Source organism: Marmota marmota, unplaced genomic scaffold (assembly GCF_001458135.2).
Source record: "Marmota marmota marmota unplaced genomic scaffold, marMar, whole genome shotgun sequence".
In the NCBI taxonomy this organism is placed as follows: Eukaryota; Metazoa; Chordata; class Mammalia; order Rodentia; family Sciuridae; genus Marmota; species Marmota marmota.
This window is the reverse complement of record NW_026000026.1, coordinates 12,642,074-12,649,080: the sequence shown is the minus strand read 5'-3', so window position 1 is coordinate 12,649,080 and position 7,007 is coordinate 12,642,074. Positions and strand designations below refer to the sequence as shown.

The 7,007-nt window shown below is 59.0% G+C and overlaps 1 long non-coding RNA gene across 2 annotated transcripts in view; it reads left to right on the top strand.

Moving 5' to 3' along the window:
* The first annotated feature begins 3,272 nt into the window (after positions 1-3,272).
* The window catches only part of LOC125618974, a 6,544-nt gene continuing 2,809 nt past the window's right edge, over positions 3,273-7,007 (top strand). The window contains exons 1-3 of one of the 2 annotated variants that reach the window (XR_007350385.1): positions 3,273-3,808; positions 4,113-4,995; positions 5,108-6,701. This is a non-coding gene — a long non-coding RNA (uncharacterized LOC125618974). Of the gene's footprint in view, positions 3,809-4,112; positions 6,702-7,007 lie in introns of both variants that reach the window. The other variant, XR_007350384.1, reaches the window with a different exon arrangement.

Sequence of the window (7,007 nt, the reverse complement as noted above, 5' to 3'; positions counted from 1 at the left end):
CGGTGGACTGCAGTCACTCAGGATTATCAGGGAGAGGAAGGTGGACTCCAGACAAAGGCCCTTACCAGGGCGAGGGAAAGTATGAGAGGCATTTGGTCAGATGCCTCGGCGCCCGGCCTGCCCTGAGCGCTGGCCAGCCTGCTCCCCACTGCGCGGGCCTCCCCACGCCTGGGAAGTTATTGAGTCGAAAATAATTCGGGTTGCTAAGTGATTTCGCCCCCTGTGGAGCCCCGAGGAAAGGAATCCTGTCGTTGTTTAATTAAAAAATGAAGGGAAAGAAGGGAAAGAAGGAGGAAGAGAGGGAGGGAGGAAACGTGGGATCTGCCCGTGGACGGCCCGTTTTGGGGGGCACCTCTTCCTATCACCCTGCCATTGCCCTGGGCTGGCTCCTTGCTGGCAGGTGCCTCCTCTTTGCCCTGGGGGAGAAGGAGGCCTCATGGGCTGACGTCTAAGGGGACGAAGGGACCCAGCGAGAGTCAAGCAGGATTCTGACCCAGGGCCGGCTCCGGCTTCTCGGGTCCTGTGTCCATGGGGACATGCCCTGTGCGCTTGCTGGACTGTAATCTTACTTATCTGCAAGACCCACAGAGCCTGTGCCCGGGTGGAGGCAGCCCCACCAACACCTTGGAAGGTCAGCTGGAGGGCGGCACTTCCATAGGTCCTGCCCGGGCGGTGAGCAGGGTGTGTGGCGGGCTGGAGTTGGGCACGTGCCCGTGAATGGAGCTTCCGCAGCAGCCACCAAGGCCACAGTGGCACATCTGTGCATGCTCCCGAGTCCCCGCCGCAAGCAGAAGTTGTGGGTCTGCCCCTGTGTGTGGAACAGGAAACCAAGGCTCCTGGGGCCCAGGGCACGGGCCAGGCGTGGTCCCCGGGGGCCAGAGCAGCCAGCCTGGCTTCAGAGTCTGGGCCCTTGACCGCCTATCAGTCAAGCATCGGGTATTTGCCTTCATTTGTTCAGGAAATGTTTATGGAGGTTTTGCTGGTTTTTAACAAATGTGGTGATGAGGAAGTCACTGTCCACTCGCTGAGGCTGGAGAGAAAGCCCAGCAGGTCAAGGAAAGGTAGGGCAGAGGGGCAGCCCCTGGAGGGCAGGGGAAGTGGGGCTGTTTTGATAGGGAGGTCTGCGCGGTGATGTTGGAGGAGGGGTCAGGGCAGCTGGAGATCTGGAGTGGGTCAAGAGAGGGAAGGGCAGTCAGACAGCGGGGCAGGTGTGGACTGCAGTGTGGGACTTGAAGGGCCGGGGTGGATGCCTGGCTGCTGTCCAGGCACAGGTAGCCAGAACCCTGCGGGTGGAGGAAGTGGGCAGAGCCAGCATCTCCTGAGGTCAAGGCAGTGGGACATGTTGGTGGGCCCGACATGCAGGAGGGAAACCAACTTGACTGCAGAGAAGGTTCTAGAAGCCCAGCTCCCTCACCGGCAAAGTTCTCTTCACCCTCGCGCCTTCCTCGAGCATCCATCAAGTGCTACCGCGTGCCTGGCGCAGATACCTTCCACTTTCCCTCACCAGCGCCTTCGGGACCTGTGGTCCGTGGGTGTGGAGAGGCCGGGCCCCAACAACCCACCAGGGTGGGCCCCAGCACTCCAGGTCCCCTGGAGCCTGCAGAGGAGCGGCTACACCCTCAAAGCAGCCAACACCTGTTGACCATGTCTCGGGGTCAGGAGTGTGCCCAGCAGTGGACACTGTGGTCCACTCCCTGGACCCCAGGAGGGGGGCCTTTCTCACTCCCTTTGAAGGGATGAGGGATCCCAGGTGTGGAGCCGAGAGGCAGCGAGGGGCACGGCTGCTGGGGGTCCCATGCCTGGGACTTGGACGCTGCATCTCACCCCGCTCTGTTCAAAACCCTCCCCTACAGCCTTCCCGGAGCTTCCTGGAGGAACAGAGGGTGGTGAATAAATCAATGTGTCAAGTACGACGCAGGTTCCATTGCAGACGGTCCCTGGCAGTGGAAGCAGGTGCGTCTCCGGGGTCGCGGGGGAGGCTGAGCCCGAGCAGAGCTTGGTGAAGGGCCAGCGCTGCCCCCGCAGAGTCCACGTGAGCCCCCGTCACTTACGGACTTCACAGGACACGGCTCCGCGTGATTTATCCCTCTCAGAGATGGTGAAGTATCGTAACGTGAATTTGGCTCCATCTCCCTGTGTAATTGAAGAAGATTTAGTGCCACATACAGGTGAACCCCAAAGCCTTTCTTCTGAGAGCCACAGGCTGCCCGTGGTCCGAGGCGTCTGGGAGGGAGATGCGCTTCTGGGGGTCAGAAGGCAACTTGGCCTTCCCTGACCTCCGAGCCCCGAGGCTCCAGGTCCTTCCACCCTGAGGTCGGCGGGTGCTTTGAAGGGTCTGGGCACCTCCTCCAGCCCAGGTTCTCGGCCCCAGCCCTGTGGACGTGTGGGCAGACCCCTCGCTGTTGGGGGCTGTCCTCTGCCTCTCAGTGCGTTACCAGCGTCCCCACCCCCACCCCGTAGACGCCCTCTTCCTACCGTGACACCCAAAATGTCCCCAGACCATGGCACACATCCTCTGTGGGGCACGATCATGCCCTGCTGGGGACATCCACCTAGATGTCACTCCTGTGAGGCACGGGGCACACTAGGAACCTCACTGGCAATTACAGGGGCAATCGTCTCTGGTCCACGTGGCCACTAGCTTTCAGGTGCCACCTGGAGGCCCTCGATGATGGACCTCTGCCCACCAGGGCTTCGTGGGGTGTGGAGCAGGAGGCCAGCTCCTGGCCCAGTGCAGGGGTGGCCAGTGCCCAGGGCCTTTTCCTCCCTCTGGGCTCCAGGGTCTTCCTGAGCCCAAGGCCTCCAGACAAAGGAGGCGGCGTGACTCCCCGCATGGTCGAGAGCGGGGCAGGCCACACATGTTGCTCCACTTCACAGACCTGCCCGGGCAGTTTCTGGGAACCCCTGTCCCTCCAGACGACGTCTGGCGTCACGGGCGTGCGTGCGTGCGTGCCTTGGTGTGTGCGTGCAAGGCACTAACACTTTACAGGCACTAATTATTGAAATTCGAGGGACAGTCCTCGCCTCACCCAAGCCCTTCCCCTTTTCCATCTTAGACAAACAAAAGGGCCCGCTCTCCTCTGTGGCGGGACCACCAAGGCTGAGCAAAGGGCCGCGGCCCCTCCCGTGGGCTCCCTCGCGCCCTGCCCAGCTTGGCTCTTTCAGGGCGTCTCAATGAGCGGCCTTGTTGAGCGTCCGCTGAGGCCCAGCCTGGAAGGCACCATTAAACACAGTTTCATCAGAACAAAAGAAGTTTTGTTCTTATTGTCCCCCGGCTGCAGTTTGGACGCAGCAGCTGAAAATCTATGTGGACCAAGCAGCAAAGCCGAGTCCAGCCGGGTCTCCGAGTCCTGGCCTCGGCAGAGCTGTCTGGACAGATCCTTGGAGCAGATAATTTACGGCTGAAGCAAAACACAGGCAGAGGCCTTTTTATTAGGCCCAAGTGTTTTCTATTAAAAGCCTTCGGAAGCCCCTGGAAGCTGGAGCTCCGTCTCCCCGCGAGGAGCTCGGGGTGATCGTCTGTGTGCACAGAGCCCCCACTCGAGTCCTGATTTGGACGCTGCTCCCGTCTGTGGGGACAGTGCCCACGGGGCAGATGCCTGTGGAAGGAGAGGACCGTGGAGTTCCAGGGCCTGCCCTGGAAGCGCCGTGGTCAGGATTTTCTGCTGCCGAGAAGTGCCAACAGGCGGGGGCGTTGGTGGTGAACCTCCAGAACCTTCCGGATGCAGAATTACCCCAGAGGGGAGCTGCTTGGGTGTCACAGGGGAAAGTGGGGGTTTGCGGCCAGCTCTGTGGGTCAGGCGACAAGGTCAGTGTCAATCATTTTCCGGGCAGATCACCCAAAAGACGTCATTTAAAATTTTCTAAGTCAGTTCTGGATGGCATTGGCCGTCCCTGTATTGGCAAAGGGGAGGTCTTGAGGGGGGACTGGGTTCTGGAGGCTCCTTTTGAGTGACCTCTGAGTTCTCTGTTCAGATGTCCAGATGGTCATCCTGCAAGCTGCCGGCTACGCGGGCTGGGCAGGGCCTAGTACAGTCCAGAGCCACTTTCGTTCAGGCTCCTGGGTTAGTTCAGAGGGGTCAGAGGGACAAGTCTCTCTGTTTTGAATGCAGAACAAGCCACGAAGGCGGAGGAGGACCCACAAGAACTAGCCAGAGAGCGACGGGTTGATACGGAGTGAAAATCCCCAAGACAACTCCATGCCGGCGGGAGTCGCGAGACTTCCATCCGGGCACCCAGACGGGCAGAGCTCTGCTTCCCCTGAGGAATTTGGAAGTGCCCACTAAGGAAATATCTTTTTATTGTTTGGTCCTGGGGATTGAACCCAGCAGCACTTATCCTCTGAGCTGCATCCCCAGCTCTTTTTATTTTCATTTTGAAACAGGGTCTTGTGTAGTTGCTTAGGGCCTCTCTAAGTTGCTGAGGCTGGCTTTGAACTCCCCATCCTCCTGCCTCAGCCTCCCCAGCCCTGGGATTGCAGGTACCACTGCACGTGGCTGAGGAAATGTCTTCTGTGTCTCTAGCGATTAGATATGATCCTAAAGCAGGGATGTGACACTTCCTGTGGGTTATCTCAGGGATTCTCTGAGGCAACACGCAGGAGATAAGCAAGAGGAGTAATTCTGCCCGAGATGCAGGAAGGTTTGGGAAACCGTGGGGTCACCCGGGAGTGGTGGGTTCTGGTTCAGGCCCAGGGGGTTCCGGCCACAGGTGGATCGCAGGGTTCAGTGCAGGGCTGGACAAACATTTCCTGTAAAGGGTGGGACTGTAAATCTGTTCTGGCTCTGTGGATACAAGGTCCCGGTCATGACGTCTCACCTGACATTGTAGGAAAAGAAAATCAGCCACAGAGAATACGTAAGCAAAAAAGCAAAGACCACGATTGTTCCAATGAAACCTTTCAGACGAACCCAGGCAACTGCAGCTGGTCTGCAGCCATTTGCTGGCTCCTTGTCCAGTGAGGGACATGGTCCCTGCCTCGGATGGATGCTCGTGGTGAGCAGAGGCAGCCGCTGGTTGCTGACCTGGCGTCCTTTCTCCTCTTTCCTGTCTACCACAACTGGCACCGTGCCAATTAAAAAGGCTCACCCTTCTGCCTTCCTTGCAGCTAGGTGTGCCTGTGTGATCCTGTGCTGGCTGAGATGTGAGGATAAGATGTGATGATATCAAGAAAGGCCATTATTTTCTTCAAACAATGGGACAGATTCAGCCAGCAGTTGCCTCTCATCCTTCCTCTTTTTGCCATTCGTTCTTACTGGAAGGACGATGTGATACCTGGAGCTGGAGCAGCCACACTGCATACCATAGGCTAGGAACAGCCAAGCAGTAAGCTTAAGAGGAGGAGGGTACCTGCAACTCCTTCCAAAAAAACTGCATTAGTCTTCCTCCTCGTAGAATCCCCGCATGGAAAAAAGTAAATAAACAATCATACCCGCCGGTTGGCATGACGGGCAGGTTTCTGTTACAGCCAAACACCACTCTCCAGATTTAAATCCTGAGCTCAGTGCTGTGCACACGGTGAATGCAGGACAAGCACTCGGTGCGCAGTGCTGGTCAGGGGGGGACCGCGCACCCTCTGGGGCGTCCTGAATGATGGGGTGGCAGTGAGGTGGCGTGTTTGGGCACGGAGTTGATTGAACACCTGAGTTTTTTCTTTTTTCCGATTCAGTGAGCAGTCGGGTGGGTAGGGAGGTGCAGAGGGCCACGCTGACGGCCCCTCTGCACAGTGTTCCCACTGGTCAGAACGTGGCTGTGCCTCTCCCTCTGGGGCTGGCACCTGGAAGTCGTCCACCACGACCTGCGGAGCCTTGTGCCCAGCGGCCGCTCTCTAGCTGCTCTCTCCTGCCAGCAGGGTCAGGGCTCGGACAGCAGCAGAGCCAGACAGGACCTTCCCTCCCAGCCTCCCTTGCAGCCAGGGACGGCCATGTGACCTGCTCTGACCAATGAAGGGCAAGGGGTGGTCCCTGAGCACCTGGGAAAGGAGGCAGAGGAGGGCTCTACCCACCTGGCTTCCATCTTAACACCTGGAGCTATGGCAGCCACTTGTGACCTTAAGGTGTCAAGTCCAAAGAAGAAAAGCCAACTGCTGCAGGGGCACACTGTGGGGAGATGGAGACACTGGACTGCCCTTTGCTCAGCTGCTCAGGCCCCCACCTTAGTGCCTCTGGGGCCCTGTCTTCCTCCACCCACATCCAATCCATCTGAGAATGTTGGTGACCTACTTTCAAAATGGACCTGGAATCCTGCCACAGGGCCTTTGCACTGGGGTTCCCTTGACCTGGATGCTTCTCCCTAGTGAGGCAAGGCCTCCTTCCCTGTTGCCTTCAGGGGTCTCTGCTCAGATACATCTTCTCCAGAGGGCTGTTCCTGAGTGTCCTTGTCCCTTTCTGAGTCTCTGCTCTTGTCACCGGCTCCTCGATCTGACACCCTGTGAGGGTAAAATTCCCACAAGCCATCAGGACTGGCCACGCTGTTCCCTCCTGGACAAGCTCCTCTGCGCCTGGCCCAAAGCGACGCTCAAGGACACTCACTGTGTGAGGATGGAGCAAAGCCCCAGAAAAATAAACCCGAGAAGATAAACAAATGGGTTTAAAGGTAGGACGGAGACGGGAGGCGCCTACCACTGGCCCAAGTAAGCCCGCGGTGCCGTCTGCTGTACTTCAGCTGACCGGGCCCTGCCCGCCTGTCCTGTGGAGAGCAAGGTGAGCCCCCGCCCACGGAAGCCCCTTCCAGGAGGTGGGGGGGGGGCTGGGCGCAGGGCAGTGGGGAGCTGGGTGGGACGGGTGGTGGGCAGGGGCTGGGCCAGCAGGCTTCACTGGGCACTGACTATGCAGGGTCCCCTGTTGGGCACAGGAAGCACCTGAGCCTGCAGGCCAGTGGGCCTCAGCGTGCGTGTGATGACAGGTGACAGCCGGGCAGGACAGACCTGTGGGGTGGGGGTCCTGCTAATGGTGGGTGCCCAGCCCCAAGGCCAAGCCCCGTGCTGGCCACGCAGCTCCCCCCCCCCC